General features: G+C 33.3%; 1 protein-coding gene across 6 annotated transcripts in view; it reads right to left on the bottom strand.

Annotated features, from left to right (window-relative positions):
• LOC106878173 (uncharacterized) overlaps nt 1-17,135 on the bottom strand; it is a 1,399,830-nt gene that overhangs the window by 896,223 nt on the left and 486,472 nt on the right. The window lies entirely within an intron of this gene.

The following is a 17,135-nucleotide window of genomic DNA, read 5'->3' as shown; positions in this document are numbered from 1 at the left end:
AACTTAGTGGTTAAGTTATTTCATTCAGGATCTTAAGGGCGCAAGTTCGATCAGTGAACCTTTTACATGTATACATATATATTTTTTTGTCTATCTTTTCTGTATATTTAATTGATTTATCCGCATAAGTAATTCCACATCTGTTCACCTAGATTCCTCTTATAACAATTCTTTATATCACGGAATCGGCTCCTGGTAAAGACATCGGAGTCTAAGTTCGAATCATTCGAGCGGTACAGAATGTTTCTTTTTAACACCAAGAATCTCTGCATCTCGTCTGTTCAATATATATATATATATATATATATATATATATATATATATATATATATATATATAAGTATAACGTGGGTTATGAGCATTTATAGAACACGTATCCTATATAAACACAAGAAACAGAAATGGAGAAGAGAAGATATTTAAAGTTCTATAAAATTTTAATCCAAGCATACAATCGTTTCAAATGGTAACACCATCATGTAAGAAACATGGAAAAATTTAATTAATTATAATTATAATTAAATTCATTTAATCCCATATTACCATTCTCTTCGGTGCAAAAAGAAGAATACATCAGAAAGGTAGTAACATATGAATATTATGTTGTTACAGGAGACTATATGGAATCCATCTCACATAACTGTTTCGGATATTCATAAAATGATTATGAAAGATGAAATATAATAACATGCTTAGGTAGTGTTGAGTCTAGTTGTATAAGAAATAAAACTATCTCTCTCTCTCCCTCTGTCTCTCTCTCTCTCTCTTTCTCTCTCTCTCTCTCTCTCTCTCTCTATATATATATATATATATATATATATATATATATATATTATGTGTGTATGTATGAGTGTGTACATACGTAATGTATGTATTCATACATTCCAACGAATACATGCTGACATTAGTAGGCGTACATTTGTATATGTTCTAGTGTTTAAATAGTGACGTAACATGTGCATGATTGCATCATTGTATCATTTCAACTCAATCGAGAACAAATTAAAATTAAGCATTTCTCTATTTAGGAAATTGTAGAAGTAATTTATGCCATGTAATGTTTCGTCAGAATAAATGTATAAATACAGAATTATGTACGAGAATTATGTATATGGGTACTGATCTAGAAATAAGCTTCTCTTTGTTAGAATAAGTAATAATATTTCTACTACATGGAAATCTAGGGAGACGTTTTACTATGTAAAATGTGAAAGTTTTTAATTTTAACTAAGACCTTTTGTCTGTTACCTAGCTCTTCCGAAACGCTTTCACGTGATTAGTTGAAAGAAAAGGCGAAGAGCGAGAGAAAAAAGATAGAGAAAAAGAGGATAAGGCGAAGAGTGAGACAGAAAGAGGCAGAGTGTTGGGTATTAAATCTATAAAATTGTACATAAAGTATATAAAGTGTATGTATAAAGTATATTAAGTAATCATGGTATTCCAATTTCTTGCACTTTTCAATGAGTAGCGGATGAGTGACTATCTTTTAATACATACACAACACAGGATACGCTTTCAGGTTTTTTAGATAACGTTTTCAAAAATAATCCAATAAGTTTACCTTTAATTCAGGGAAATATTCACGGGTCCTTCTAACAAGGAGATTAAGTAGCTTCCCCGTATATTTTTGAACTCGCTATCACTTGAAGTAGTAATATGGCCGCTAGCATACTTGATGTGAGACGACAAGAAATATTAATTAATATCACAATTCGAGTGTGTTGGGAAATAATTATCTGATTGAATAATGCTAGAAAAAACGGCTGGGAAGATAATCCCTAAGTTTTAATTAATTAGATGTAAACTGTAGAGAGGGGTGAGGCTAATATTTCGAACTACTATGACAAATCCAGAAATAGTTGGATTCTATTAAAGCCACATCAGCAAAACGTAATCTACTCGTAATTGCAAGATTTTACAATTAATAGCGTTTTGACACACGCAGACACACAGACATCGCACGCGCGCACACACACATACATATATACATACATACATCCGTACATACATATAAAACTTTCGACAGAAAACAGTGGGTAGCAACAGCGCTTCAGTTGGGAGACGCTCTCTATAAATTCTCAAGATTATTTTAGATGAAACGCTTAGGGGAATACTTATGATCTATTTCATTTTTCATTGCTAGATGTGAGATATTCTTAACCACTTGAAACCTGAGACTTCTCGCTTTGCTGTGCTTTTGATACGGATTTCGAAGAATAAAATAGATCGTCGAGTTATAATCAATATTCGTTATATTCAAAGATTTTGAATAATTCAATATATTTCTGCGACATTCATGCAGTAATCCTATTTTTCTTTTTACTGAACTGGTATATTGTGTTTGAAACATTATTATAGCTTATGGAAAGAGTTCCTCACCTCCCGCAGAATATTCATGGATAAGCATATCAGTACATCTACCATTCTATCATAAATGTCGTAATGAATTGTACCGACGAGATAGTTTTGAAGCGTCTCAAGTTCTTAAACAAGCACATACATACATACATACATACATACATACATACATACATACATACACACATATATACATACATACATACATTAGAATTGCTGAAAAGTTGATAGTCTAACTATGGATACTCTCATAAAATGTGACCAAATGAGGTTTATTTTTCAAAATATCCCCCCTCAGTCCATTCATTTCTTCCATCGGTGAGGTTGTGGTTCGTTTCCACTGATGAAGAAGCTTTCATCCGTTTAGTAAAAAGAAGTCATCAACAGCAGAGATACCACCGCCTTCACTAAGATACTGTTTCTCAGCCAAGTGTTGTTTCATGTTAGGGAGCAGACGATTGTCAGATGGGGCCAAAACATGAAAGTAGGGAGGCTGATGAACCAGTTCAAAGCCACAGTAATACTCAGAAACCATTGAAACCAAGGCCTGGAGAATTTTTCTCATGAAACAAGAGCTCTTCCGTCAATTTTTCTTGGTGTTTTGTCTTGAAAACCTTTCATAATTGCCTCAGCCAGACGACATAGTATTCTCTGTCGATCGTGGGGCTCTTTTGAAGATAGTCAATAATACATACATACATACATACATACATACATACATACATAGAGGCAGACAGATATGCATAAACACTCAGCCACATTCAAGTACTGAAATATCAGTCCTTATTTAAAACATAAACAAACTAAAGCCTTTCTCTACAATTTGTAATGTATGTAACCATTCAGAGGTCGTTTGAACTATTAAAAGCACATCCGTTACTTGAGTATGGGAAAAGCAGAAACTGTATCCCATATAATTCATAGATGGTGTTTGCAGCAATATTGTGTACGTTACTGTTTTTGGTAATTTAATCATCTCCAATCAATTCAGCATGATTTCTGGGTGCCATTCACTTGTTGTTTAACAATACAGACTAAAAATTTATATTTGCAAATTACTAATCATGTTCACAGTTATACACTAATCACTGACATGCACAAACAAGCATATATGGAAAAACGCATGTAGCTTCGGAAGTGTTTGTGGATTGCATGAATGGGGAACAAATACGCATACCTCCTCGAGGTTTCCTTCGTGTGAGAGTAGAAATCAGTCACTTACATGAGTGAGTGTTTGTGAATAGTATGCGTGGGTGAAAAATGGATCGTGATTGAGCAAATTATTGGCTGTGTTGTGTATGTTAGTATGTTAATGAGAATGTGGGCGGAGATATTGATGTGTTTGAAATGCAGTAATTATTAGAGCAGTTAGGAGGGACAGCTTGTTTTGAAGAATTTGCACGAATCTAACAAGAATTTAGGAGTCATAGAAAGGTACGGAGAAGTTTATGGAAAATGTAGCTTCCCTTTCTATTAGACTGAGCGACAATATAATGACTGTCTTCTTATTTTGAGATATTTATCAAAATTAGTATCTTTCACAAACAGCACGTTCGAGCGTTGTGTGTCCACAAGGAGGCTGCGTCCAGTACTGCTGTCATCTCAAAACAAACAGGTGTATTCAGGCCTGAACAAACCAGGGTTTGGTTAAGTTTATTTTCAAAGTCTGTGAATAGTAACTCAATATAATATTTAATAGTGTTAATTGTTCAACTAACATAGTTATTAGTACAGTAAGTATGAAGTGGTATTAAATAGACTTGAAAATGAATTCGATTGAATAAATTGAAACACACATATATAGGCACACGTATATAAACATACACGCATACACATGTACATGCATATACACAGTCTCACCACACCCACTCACACATACTCACAGACACACACATATTTGCATAGATCATATTCACTTTAAAAAATTTATTCTGTATTGTTTAAATAAAGTTTGCTATTGCCACGTTGAAATAAAGCAACCTTTTGAATCAAAACAATTGTTATGAATATATCTCTTATATCATAATGATATTTCAATGTCACTAGATTGTATACGATAAGACAAGGATTTCTATTGATTTTATTCCATAAAATATATTTAATTGCTATAAAGATTGTGAAAATTTTTTACATGAAAAACATTTGATATCCTAATTCTTTACAATTCAAACCCTTAATTTCTTGTTTATACTTATTTTTCCTGATACTTTAGTCGCCAGCAACTCTTACAGAGAGCAACTTAGCTTATTAATTATAAACATGACTAATATTTATATGATATAACATTTTTCTATTCCTTTAGTATTGATTATTATATCTCATAAACTTACAAATATCGGTATAAAACAAGGAAAAGGAACGTGACATAAATTGAAGTCAGAAATCAATATCTTACTGTTACTTCGCAACCTCCGTTAATACGCGACGACACTATTCTTGAATTTTATGTTAATTTTCCTTTTTCTGCGATATATCAAGAACCAACCAAGAATTGCTGGCTTAGGAAATGGGCGGTTATTATGTGGAAAATAAAGATAAAGACTTATAAATATTCATAACAAGAGAGTCTTTACTTCTAAAATTTATTATATGTCTTAATAAATTACTCAATTTCGCTCGGTTATCATATTTCTGTGAAAGACATGAGCTTTCAAATTGTAGAGCTAATTCTTCCACGTGTGTTTCTCAGTTACCTCTCATTCCCTCTGTCTTACACAATCACAGGCACACACACACACACACACACACGCATATATACACAAGTATATGTTAGAAAGTAAGAAATTATATATATATGACGAAAATTTTATATATATAATTTTTATATATAACTGTTTAGATGTTAGAATAAAAAAAAAATTCTCTTGAGTGTTGTAGGCGATATTATTTCTTAATGAAATTAATGGATTTCGAGCAGACTAATGCCATCTATCGTATCATTTGTTTACCTCAATATTGTTCATCAGCCTGTGATCAGGGCCAATGCTCTCAAAACATGTAAACTGATGTTTCTTGGAAATAATGTTTTCAAATACGTAAACGGATCACATGAAAAATTTATGTCAACAACTCTAATTTTAGCGTCAAGTTGCTGGATTATTATTCACTATATCATATCTGTCGAAAAACATTGTATAGCATACTATAAAACATTGTATAGCATACTATAAAACCTTGTATAGCATACTATAAAACCTTGTATAGCATACTATAAAACATTGTATAGCATACTATAAAACATTGTATAGCATACTATAAAACATTGTATAGCATACTATAGAACATTGTATAGCATACTATAGAACACGATCCTTCACAACGCATTAATGTCTTCTCTGAAAAGTAGAATTTCCTCATACAGATGACACTAAATTGGTTAAGCGCCAGGCTAAAGTCTTTGCAGTATTTCTTCACCTCCATATATTTTCTAAGTTCAAATATGGCCGTGACCAAATTTGCTTTTCTTTCTTCTGAAGGCTCGATAAAATAATTACCAGTGAAATACTGAGGATAATCCAAATAACTATAACTTACTTCCAAAATTTCAAACAATATGTCAGTATTCGACATCACTCCACCAATTACTCCAACCAGTAATACCGTGGTTATATACTAAGTGCTTTACTACGTTCATTGGGTGCATTGCTCTTAGTTCTCTGTTTGTATCACCTTCCTACTCAATTGTACACCTGATACATATAACATATCTATACGAGCTTTATGATATTTGGCACCAAATTCGATAAAATTCTGCCTTACATATCAAAACATTTCAATTAATTTAATTTTCAATCTACTCTATGAGAGCTTCAGGTTATAGCTATCTTTTAAATTTGTACTTTTGACATTTTTAATTTTCTCCATTATGCCCTAGTGTTGTATCATATATTTATCTTCGCCCAAACTACTTCTATAGTTCTATTCTATTTCTCTACTGTCAGTGTTTTAATCTCACATAATATGTGGATATTTAATCAATTTTCCATTTTCACGCTGATGTATTTGTCATGTTATTAGCATTTTTACATCACTACTGAATTCGTGTTAGTTTAATTTTCTCTGTTTCATTTGGGCGTTTTCTTTGTACATTGTTTTGACACATCTATATAAGGGAAGTAAATGTTAGTCATTTGTTTGTAAGCAGTGCATTAGTTGAATCCAGCAAGTATAACAATACCGTTTGTATTATATAGAATAGCCGAAGAGATACGGAGTCTGTATAAAAAATGTCCTCTTTATTGAGTTAGAACTGCATTGAAATATCATCGGTTTATTGTCGTCTAACATTTACCATGAATATAATTTTAGTTTTTTTCATTCTAAGGGGAAAAAAACCATGTGGATTTATTATCATACAGTTTAGAGTTTATATTTACAGTTCATATGTGTCTTCACAAATCATAGTCAATGTTGATATTTTTATTACTGGTATCACAATAATAATAATAATAATAATAATATCATCATCATCATCATCATCATCGTTATTATTGAGTGAGGGAGCAGTGCATGCCATCAAAGTGACACTGGCGTAAAATATACGAAGCCCAGTATACCCATCACCACTACCCGTCTGATAAGGGTACACTAGGCGCATGCATCACAACCATATGTGTGCGCGACATGGTGATCTCATATCAAGATAAACAGCGCCTGATCTCGCAGGTGGGGCCCAGTTAGAATTTTCTTCAGATCGAGTAGCCCATCCCGTTCAAAAGCTCCCTTGTTATTATTATCATTATTATTATTATCATTATTATTATTATTAGTAGTAGTAGTATTATCATTATTATTATCACGTTTTAAGATTTTTTTCTGTTACTGTTTGATTTCCCTACTTAACTGAGCACATCTCCGCGTGTATTGAGTGCTTAATAAGTGTTTAATACTTGGCTGCAACGCTGTCTGTATGTTTTTGTATCTTGTAAAATTCCTCTGATATTCAGTAGATATGTAATTTCTATGGTTTTCTAATCATGAGTAGTTTCTATTTATTCCCAAAGCAACAATTATGATATATGTATCCCTTTCAATCTACACATTTTGAATGTTAGTATCATTAGATTTATGCATTTGCTCCATTTTGTTAAGCGTTCTTGAAAATGAAAACTATTTTTCTTTAGTTAATGTTTCTTATTTTATGTATTTATTTATTTATTTATTTATTTAATTATCTATAGGATGCATGACCAAGAATAGGACATTCATAATGGAATAACAATGGTCCACACATTCGTTAGATGAATTTATATCTGATTCTGTGAAGTCTTATATTAAAACAGTTTACGAATTTCAGAAACGTGTTCCCTCTCTGAAAAGTTATTGGCTTCAGAATCGCATTTAAACTATTTCAATAGTTAAGAACTACGTACTTCTTCAATACTCTCAAATTACGATGACGATGATGATACCTAGACATATAAGCAAAACTATAATCAGTATTTTTTTTATTCTTTTACTCTTTTACTTGTTCTAGGCATTTGACTGCAGCAATGCTGAAACACCGCCTCTGGTTGAACAAATCGATTCCTGGACCTATTCTTCGTAAGCCTAGTACTTATTCTATCGGCCTCTTTTGCTGAACCAGTCAGTCATATCAAGTCAAATATTCCACCGGTATTGTTTTCTTATAACCTGCTGAATCTGGCTTTTCAAACCTACCCTATAATATCATTGTAAAATGAAGCTACAAAATAATGCATGATTCAACACCATTTGAATAAATAAGCATTGCATTTAACAGAATAATCTGAATGCTAGGGGAGTATGTTTGAATTAAGTAAAACCACATAAGCTGGATATTATCTTATCAGGCCAATAGTTGCGACAGTTGTTAGAGCATTGTTAAGAATGCCCCATGGCATTTGCTCTAATGGTCTACATTCTAAATTTAAATACCGCGAAAATCAACCTTGATTTCATAATTTCGGGGATCTTAAAATTGTATTGACGTCGAAACTGAACTACTTGCAGTATTTGTGCCGACTCTTTGCATTTTCTGTTCAAATTTCAAAATATACCGAATTATATCACTATCTGAATCGTGTATAATTTTAGCAGCGGTCACAGTGCTGGAAGCATTCAGTCCAGATCTTCAGTGGGAAGTTACCTTTCAGCCAATAATCCGGCAGTCTCAGAACGCCTATAAAGGGTCACGAGAAAACACTTTCTTCTTGATTAAACGAAAAAAAAAGCAAAAACAAAAAAGAAACCCACTAGTTCACTAACTCCAACTGAAGTAGATTCCTCGTATTAAAAGATTTCTCTAATACCATAATTCTACTAGCTGTCTCAGTTCGCGCTAAATACGATAAACCTGTATCTTCATAACCTGGTGCATTTAAATGATGCTATTATATGTTCTATTTTAAATGCTGTCATGTTCTCTATCTAATCTCTAACTGATTCACTTAGCCTCCAGCTGAAAATATTATAACTATAATTTATTATTGAAACCACCAGAGTATTGCAATATATTCCCTTATTTTTAGCATCTAATTCAATTGTAAGTATTAATTTAACCTCTCTAAAATATTACTTCCGAACATTTTTTTTTATATATTTTCTAGTGGTTTTGTAGCTACAGTAGTTGTTGCTATTATTATTAATATTATGATAATCATCCTCCTCCTCATTATTATTGATTTTGATTCTGGTTATATCATTATTAGATATTAGTAGTAGTAGCAGCAGCAGTTGTAGTGGTAGTAGCAGCAGTTGTAGTGGTAGCAGCAGCAACAACAGAGGCGGTAGTATATTGATGATTATATAGATTATTTTCAAAGTCAATTCCAATTAGCGAAACGTTATAGTAAATTCAATTGACTGCAATATCTTAATGGCATACGAATATTTTATCAGAATGTATTATACGAAAAAAAAAAAATTTAAAAAAAGGAATGGAAAAGAATACGTCATCAGCATTTTCTAAAATTTTCTAGTAACTTACCAACTGACAAGCCCATATATGCATATATAGGCAGATGTTAATTTAAGGTTGTTACTTTCATGGAAGTGTAGGAAGAAAAACTGAATGTTCACAGGTGGGAAAACTCAATATTAAAAGTAGAATCAAAATATTAAGATAATGGTTTTTTAAATGTGAATTTTACTTTCTTCAGAAGGCATAATGAAACTGTCCGGTTGAAATAATGATTTCAAATTTTGGCACAAGCTAGTAATTTAGGGAACGGGGTTAAGTCGATTGCAGCGACCCCACTGTTCCACTAGTACTTATTTTATGGACACCGCACGGATGAAAGGCAAAGTCAACCTCAGCGGAATTTGAACTCAGAACGTAGCGACGGGCGAAATGACGCTAAACATTTTTGCCCCGAGAGCTAATGATTCTGCCAGCTCCCTGCCGCCTTAATTCGGTTGAAATAATTTCAGACGAAACTTAATGTTTCATACACTGTGCAGGATATAATCGGGTGTAAACATTTGTGCGTAAAGGTGTCTTGATCTCATGAAGATACGCAAAACACACTGTGTGATGCCGTATATAACCGATAAGCCATAATCAAATAAAATATCCCAGAGAATTGGTATTTACAGAACCGTAGCCTTTCATATACGTGTGAATGTATTGCCTTTCTGAAATCACTTATGGGGAATAGCTGTTTTGACTGTTATAACTAGCTAAAAACACACTCGCAAATATAGACGTATAGATATTACATGTATGCATGTATGTCATTGTTCAGCTTCATTTCAAAATGTCATGCCAATAGAGAAAGAACCGGTTTCTAATCTACGTTCAAGGCTCTTTCATTAGCATTTCAACCTCAACAACAGGGTATTTTTGTTTGTAGGTATATGTGGAGATGTGTAGGTTTTGCTTTATGCATGTCTTCCCATGCATATAATTGCATATCTAGACTTGCTCATATATAATTAAATGATAAACGTCTGGAAAATTTTACAGATATTTACAGTTTTATTGATGGATTGAGTCTGTAGTCTTCGAATTAGCTTTCTCCTTTCTAGTTTTGAAAAGCCTAATTTCTGAAGCTTGGTATTTACGCTGTGTTACACATCCAAGGGTCCCAATAATTATAGGTATAAATCTAAACTTGTAACCTGGAAAGAGTAAATTCACATTTCTCAATATTTCAGCGTATGTATGTATGTATGTATGTATGTATGTATGTATGTATGTATGTATGTATGTATGTATGTATGGCTTTATTCAGTTTTATTTCAAGATCTCTTGCCAATAGAGAAAGACCCGGCTTCTAATATAGATCCAAGTTTCCTTCAGTGGGATTTTAACAACACCGACAGGCTATTTTTATATGTATGTATGTATGTATGTATGTATGTATGTATGTATGTATGTACGTACGTATGTATGTACGTACGTATGTATGTACGTATTATGTATATGTGCAGATTTGTATGTTATGGTGTATGCATGTAGTCTTATGCATATAGTTGCATATCTAGACATGCTCATTTATACTTAAATGATAAACTTTTGTAAATATTTACAGATTTTTACAATTCGAGTGATGGCTTAGATCTTTAATCAAACTTTCACCTTTCTGGTTTGAGAAGCCTAATTTTTCAAGAATGATATTTAGACAATGTGTTACATATCCCAGTTCCACAATGATTACAGGTATAACATTAAACTTGTACTCTGGATAGAGTAGCTGTCGATTCCTCAATAGTTGAGCGTAGGTATTTTCTTCTCCACTGATCATTAGCTTTAAGATCCATTGGGCAAGTGATTACCAAAACTGTACAGTTGCTCTTTTCAATCTCAAATTACTATGTCAGTCTATCATGTTTACATATGATACATATGATACTACGTATGTATGTAAGTGTGTATGTATTTACATATATATATATATATATGTGTGTGTGTGTGTGTGTGTGTGTGTGTGTGTGTGTGTGTGCTTTCAGGGCTTCTTTTTCAGTCGAGGGCTTATATGTCCCTTTATTAGACTATTTTCCTTAGTTATTGCACGATGATCGCCATAAGCTTTAAACTTCTATAAAAATACCATTATTATTATTATTTACAAGATATATATATATGTATATATATATATATATATATATATATATATATATATTTATGACGCGCTGCTTTTAGTTTCCCTCTACCAATTCCATTCACAAGGTTTTAGTAGACCTCACATTATAGCAGAAGGCACTTGCTTAAGGAGGCACACAAAAGGTCTGAAAATGGAACCATGTAGCAGGAAAGCAAACTTCTTATCGCAGAGCCATAACTGCGCTGATATTACGTAGAATGCATCGAAGGATTACGTAAAGTTTTCTCTCTACGTTTCACTGACTGAGTTTCAGTTTTTGCTTGATTTAAGAACTAGTAATATGAACACACACACACACACACACACACACACACACACACACACACACACACACACACACACAGAAACACACACTCACACTCACACACATTGGTGCATCGTTATGCGTCATTTTTCTGCTGGAAGAAGTAACAGTATTGCTTTCTCTGTGGTTCTTCTGATGCCAGCAGTTAACGTTCTCAGTCATTTGCAGATTGAAGACTGAAAAGGAAATTATGTCAACGGAAGGAATTAGAAAAAAGTCGAACACCTTGAAAGGAAGGATTGAATATATTGGCGAATGCGAAACGAAACAAGTGGGAAGCGTTAGATAAACATGTTGAGATGAGGTGAAACCACAAATAGGAATGACTAAATGGCATTGGCTTAAAACCAAGCAAGCTGCTAATATTTGCTCTATGCAAATGGGATAGCTTAGAGACATATGTGATGCGAAGTGTGCGTTTATCGGTGTGTATACATGTGCGCTTTTATAAATCTGGGAAGAACTCGCTGTGCCGTTCAACAGGTGATAGATGATGAAGAGTGGGTAGGAGAAGATGTAACAGAAGAAGAGGAAGAAGAAGAAGAAGAAGAAGAAGGCGTAGAGGATGATGAAGAAGTAGGTGTAGAAGAAGAAGAAGAAGAAGAAGAAGAAGGCGTTGAGGATGATGAAGAAGAAGAAGGCGTAGACGATGATGATGATGAAAAAGAAGAAGAAGAAGAAGAAGAAGAAGAAGAAAGCGTACAGGATGACAAAGAAGAAGGCGTGGAGGAAGAAGAAGAAGAAGAAGAAGAAGAAGAAGAAGAAGAAGAAGAAGAAGAAGAAGAAGGCGTAGACGATGAAGAAGAAGAAGAAGAAGAAGAAGAAGAAGGCGTAGATGCCCTATAGCACAGAGGTTTAGAAAAATGTTAGGTCTTTAGAACGCTCATATTAATTCTTGAGCGACTTGAAAAAAGGTGTTATTCATAATTAGGATTAAGCAACCGATGGAAATAAAGGCTATGCATGTATGTATGTATGTATGTACGTATGTATGTATGTATGTATGTATGTACGTATGTATGTATGTATGTATGTATGTATTCATGCATGCACGTACGTACGTACTTACGCATGTATGTATGTGTGTATGTATGTATGTATGTAAGTATGTATGCATGTTCCAAAGTTCCAAATGTGAATTTGTGTTAACTACATCCCAAAGATGGAATCTTGTATCTTTCTTGGGAACCGGCTCCCTCCTCAGTGGGCGATTTATAATAATTAAAAATTAGAAGAGACGCATACATATATACATAAATACATAGATATATACATGCATACATGCATACATACATGCATATACAAATGTGCGTGTATACACACACACACATATTTATTTATTTATAGTGCACCACTGCTCAGATCTCCTACAACCTTCAGAAATCTGTACTAGTCCTCAATATCAGGACCCTACAATCAGAAGTACAGAAATATAGGTGCTCACCCTTTTGTACAAATTAAAGGTAAATGGAAGCTGGATAATGATGAAAATTTATAGTGAGTGACAAAAAATTGAAAATAAATTATTCTAATTTTAATAGCATTCGCTTCTAAAATAAAGCTCATAATAGTAAGTGTCAGTTTATTGAATTTCTTAGAAATTTCGATACGGGAAAAAGTGTTTAACTCTCGATACCAATGAATTTGTATTGTATCTTATCCTATACAAGCCGTCTGCTGCTAGAAGCTTAAAAACTTCCTACCCTGGGATCTCTGGATCGTATATACATATATATATATATATATATATATATATATATATATATATATATATATATATATATATTATATATATATATATATATATTTATATATATATATATATATATATATATATATATATATATATATATATATATATATATATATATATATATATATATATACACACACAAATTAAAAGGGTAAAGGATTATCAATTTATTAATTAATAAATCAATTAATAATTAATGATTTTTACCAAGCCCATCGGTATGAAAGCACCATTATTGGTGGGGAACTTATTCAAAAGTTCATATATTTATAAATATAATTAAGGGATCAGCAAAATATTTGCTGAAATTCAGAAATAGAAGCTAAAAAAGCTGAGAATCTCACAGATATCATCACTTGTAACTCGCAAAGGCAAAAAACAAGAAGAAAAGGTTTTCATTGTTTTTTCTTCTTGTTTTTTGCCTTTGTGAGTTACAAGTGATGCTATCTGTGAGATTCTCAGCTTTTTTAGCTGCTATTTCTGAACTTCGGTATATGGTGAAGCAAATATTTTGCTGATCCCTTAACTATATTTATAATATATATATATATATATATATATATATATATATATATATATATATATATATATATATATATATTTACAAGTACACATACACCTATATATATATATATATATATATATATACATACATCCCATAATGTAGTCTTCCATAATTTTAAAATAATTAGTTTGTAGACTTGTTCAATCAAAACATCTTTAGCGCTAAGGAACAACAGAAAAATAATAATTTTCACCTCAGATAATTAGTCATCAACCTTCACTGACAGAATATAAATCTATATCAATCCATCTCTCATGAGATTGAGAGTTTATGGAGCGATAAACAAATAGTATAATGAATGATATTAATGAACATTGTACAGTATAAGAATAAATATGACGCTTAGATATATTTGTATAGTATAATATATGGCAGTAATATGACACTGCAGAATATGAATGGCTTGATAATAACCTTGATGAGAAAATACCGGTCCCTTGGCTTTTAAAAGATCATAGCATCTAATTAATTACAATTCCACGCGAGTTTAGGTGTGGTTCTATGGAAATAAAGTTTCCAATTATCTGATCGACGTATTGTCAGACCAAACGAAGAGAAAAATATTTCAGTTACTAATAGTAAAATAGTATTAATAACCTTTTTTTAAAGATATAAACGTTACTTTTTAACATTGCTATTTCTATTCAGGTTGTTCGGGCAAAATTTGGCATTTTTTATTCCCATTTCTCATTTTATTTTGGGGAACAGTTTGATGAGCAGGTGAACAGTCAACAACGATTGAGTGCAACAGAATTGAAGTTGTACTTGAGAAAACATAGCATGGAGGTTTGGAAGCCATCTAAATATCGGAAAGTGGTTACCTGTATCATAACGACTCACGCCATGTATCACAATGCATTCATCATGACTGCTGCAAATGCTCTGTTAATACTCCAAAGGCTATAAGACGTGACGTGATCATCATAAAAACCAAGTTCATTAAAAATGTGATGGTCTTTGGGTGTGTCTCCAGTTAGGATGACGCGATGACGACACATATATTTGTACAAGGTCTTAGACTCAATTCACATTGCTTTTTGAAGCTGCTGGAGACTGTGGTCAATCCCTGGCTTGATATAGTTGCTGCTGGAAGCTTATATGTGCGGCAGTAGGTTCGGCGCATTATTATATCTCTGGAAAGAATCAGAAATGGTTGTCGGAAATTTTCCACAAATACACCAGCCCCAATTTCTGGCATCCGAACTTCAGATTGTAATCGCATTGATTAGTATGTATGGGGCGCAGTTGAGAAAGACACCAACTACTCTGACAGCAACATAAGGGTCGAGTTGGTCGCCAATATGAAGATGATGTATGAAGGTGTTCCTAGGAACACAGTGAGGAACGCATGCATCAGGTTCCAGAGCCGCCTTGAGAGAGTGGTGGAAACCGAGGGCGGCTAACTTTAGTAAACTTTAATCTGTCAGCCATAATCTTTTAGATACGTTTTGAATTTTTAAAATATTTTTATTTTTGGGCGGGATATTGTTTTCTCTTCCTTTTATGGAAACTTATATTTAATCCAAACAGCTAATTTTCGGTTGTTTAGTCGCAATGTGTATATTAGTAGAAGGTATTAATCTATTGTTCTACGCTTCAGTCCAAATAATCATGTTATCGTTACTTCATCGTCCTGTCGACACTGAGATGACAGAGTTGTTAAGGCTTTGTAGGAAATGAACTGTAGTATTCATCTCAACTCTTTACGTTCAACTCCTACTGAGATTAACTTTACACTTTACTCCGGTGTCTACAAAATATATATAAAAAAAGCTCAAGTATCGATGACAATGATATCGATTAACCTCGTCTCTCAAAACTCCTCCATATGTGTCTAAATAAGTAGCTGTCACTTGCTATTCCGTTCATAATAACTGTAGCTCATCGCTACCGGAATCCAAATGGAGGGGTTTCAAAGTATAGAGAGGACGACCCAAAATTTAATTAATCTTCCTTAGCTCAAGGATGTACAAGGAAACTAGTGATGCAAGTCCTAGATTCTACACTTGTGGCAGTTAGAATTCCACAAGAGCTGTTTGAGTGAATTCAAGAAACGAGGAAAAAACGGGCAGTAGCACAGAGCTGAAAGGACGTTATCATATCTACACAAGAGGCAAAACGTAGCAAGTCTGCATATACCTGCAAAGATACTTACTGCTAGAAGCTCCGACAGATGGTTAAAAGAAAGGAAATGAACATTGTATGTCTGTACTTCAAATTTGACATTGAGGTAAGGTGACAGACCGGAAAACCTAATGTGGAATTATGCTATTAGTAATGTAAAAGTATCCTAAACGGGTATCAGTTGTAAGTTCGGCCGGCGGCTTATCATTACATTGGGAGCAGTAATGCCAGTGGGTGAGGGCAGAGGTAAGGAGAAACAATATGTTGTCGAATAGGCGTGGGTTAAACGTCCGTGTCTTGAATGTCTACATTGGACAGATTGATGTAGTGTACGTAGCACAATTATGATACGCGTTGATGTAAGAGGAACGTGGCGGTTTTTAGTCAAAGGTAGAAAAAAAAGCGTAAAAGAAATGGGCAGTCATCAACATCAGTGTAATAAACGGGATTCTCTAGTGCACCACCGTTTAGTGCTCCGACATCAATGAAAAGAACCTTCCTAGTTGCCTGTATCCACTCCTTTGTAATAGGTAAAGGTATATGTACGGTGAATAATGGTGGCAGTTTACAGTATGTAGCATGAGAGTAAAATCAAGAAAAGAAAAGAAATGAATCAAAACCAAAGGCAATAAGGTATAGGAAATTCAGAGAACTCCATAGGACGATATAAAACGCAATAACATCTTCACAGAATTAGGCTTTCAAAGAAAGGGAAAAGTCGATGTACTAAGAAATAAATAGGACCGGAATAAGAAAGTAACCCAGATAATACGACGATTAATGTAAACCTCATCGATAGTCTATCGTCTACTGAAACTAGACGAGAGATGCTTCTTGCCTCACTCAAGACGGATACGGATATGTACACGCACCCACATATATATACATATGTCCATGTGTGAATACACACACCGACACATCTGTGTATATTTACTTACGTAGGTACATACATTCATGCATTGT

The sequence above is a fragment of the Octopus bimaculoides genome, chromosome 8 (genome assembly GCF_046866305.1).
Source record: "Octopus bimaculoides isolate indiv1 chromosome 8, ASM4686630v1, whole genome shotgun sequence".
Taxonomy (NCBI): domain Eukaryota; kingdom Metazoa; phylum Mollusca; class Cephalopoda; order Octopoda; family Octopodidae; genus Octopus; species Octopus bimaculoides.
This window is presented reverse-complemented; position numbering and strand designations above follow the sequence as displayed.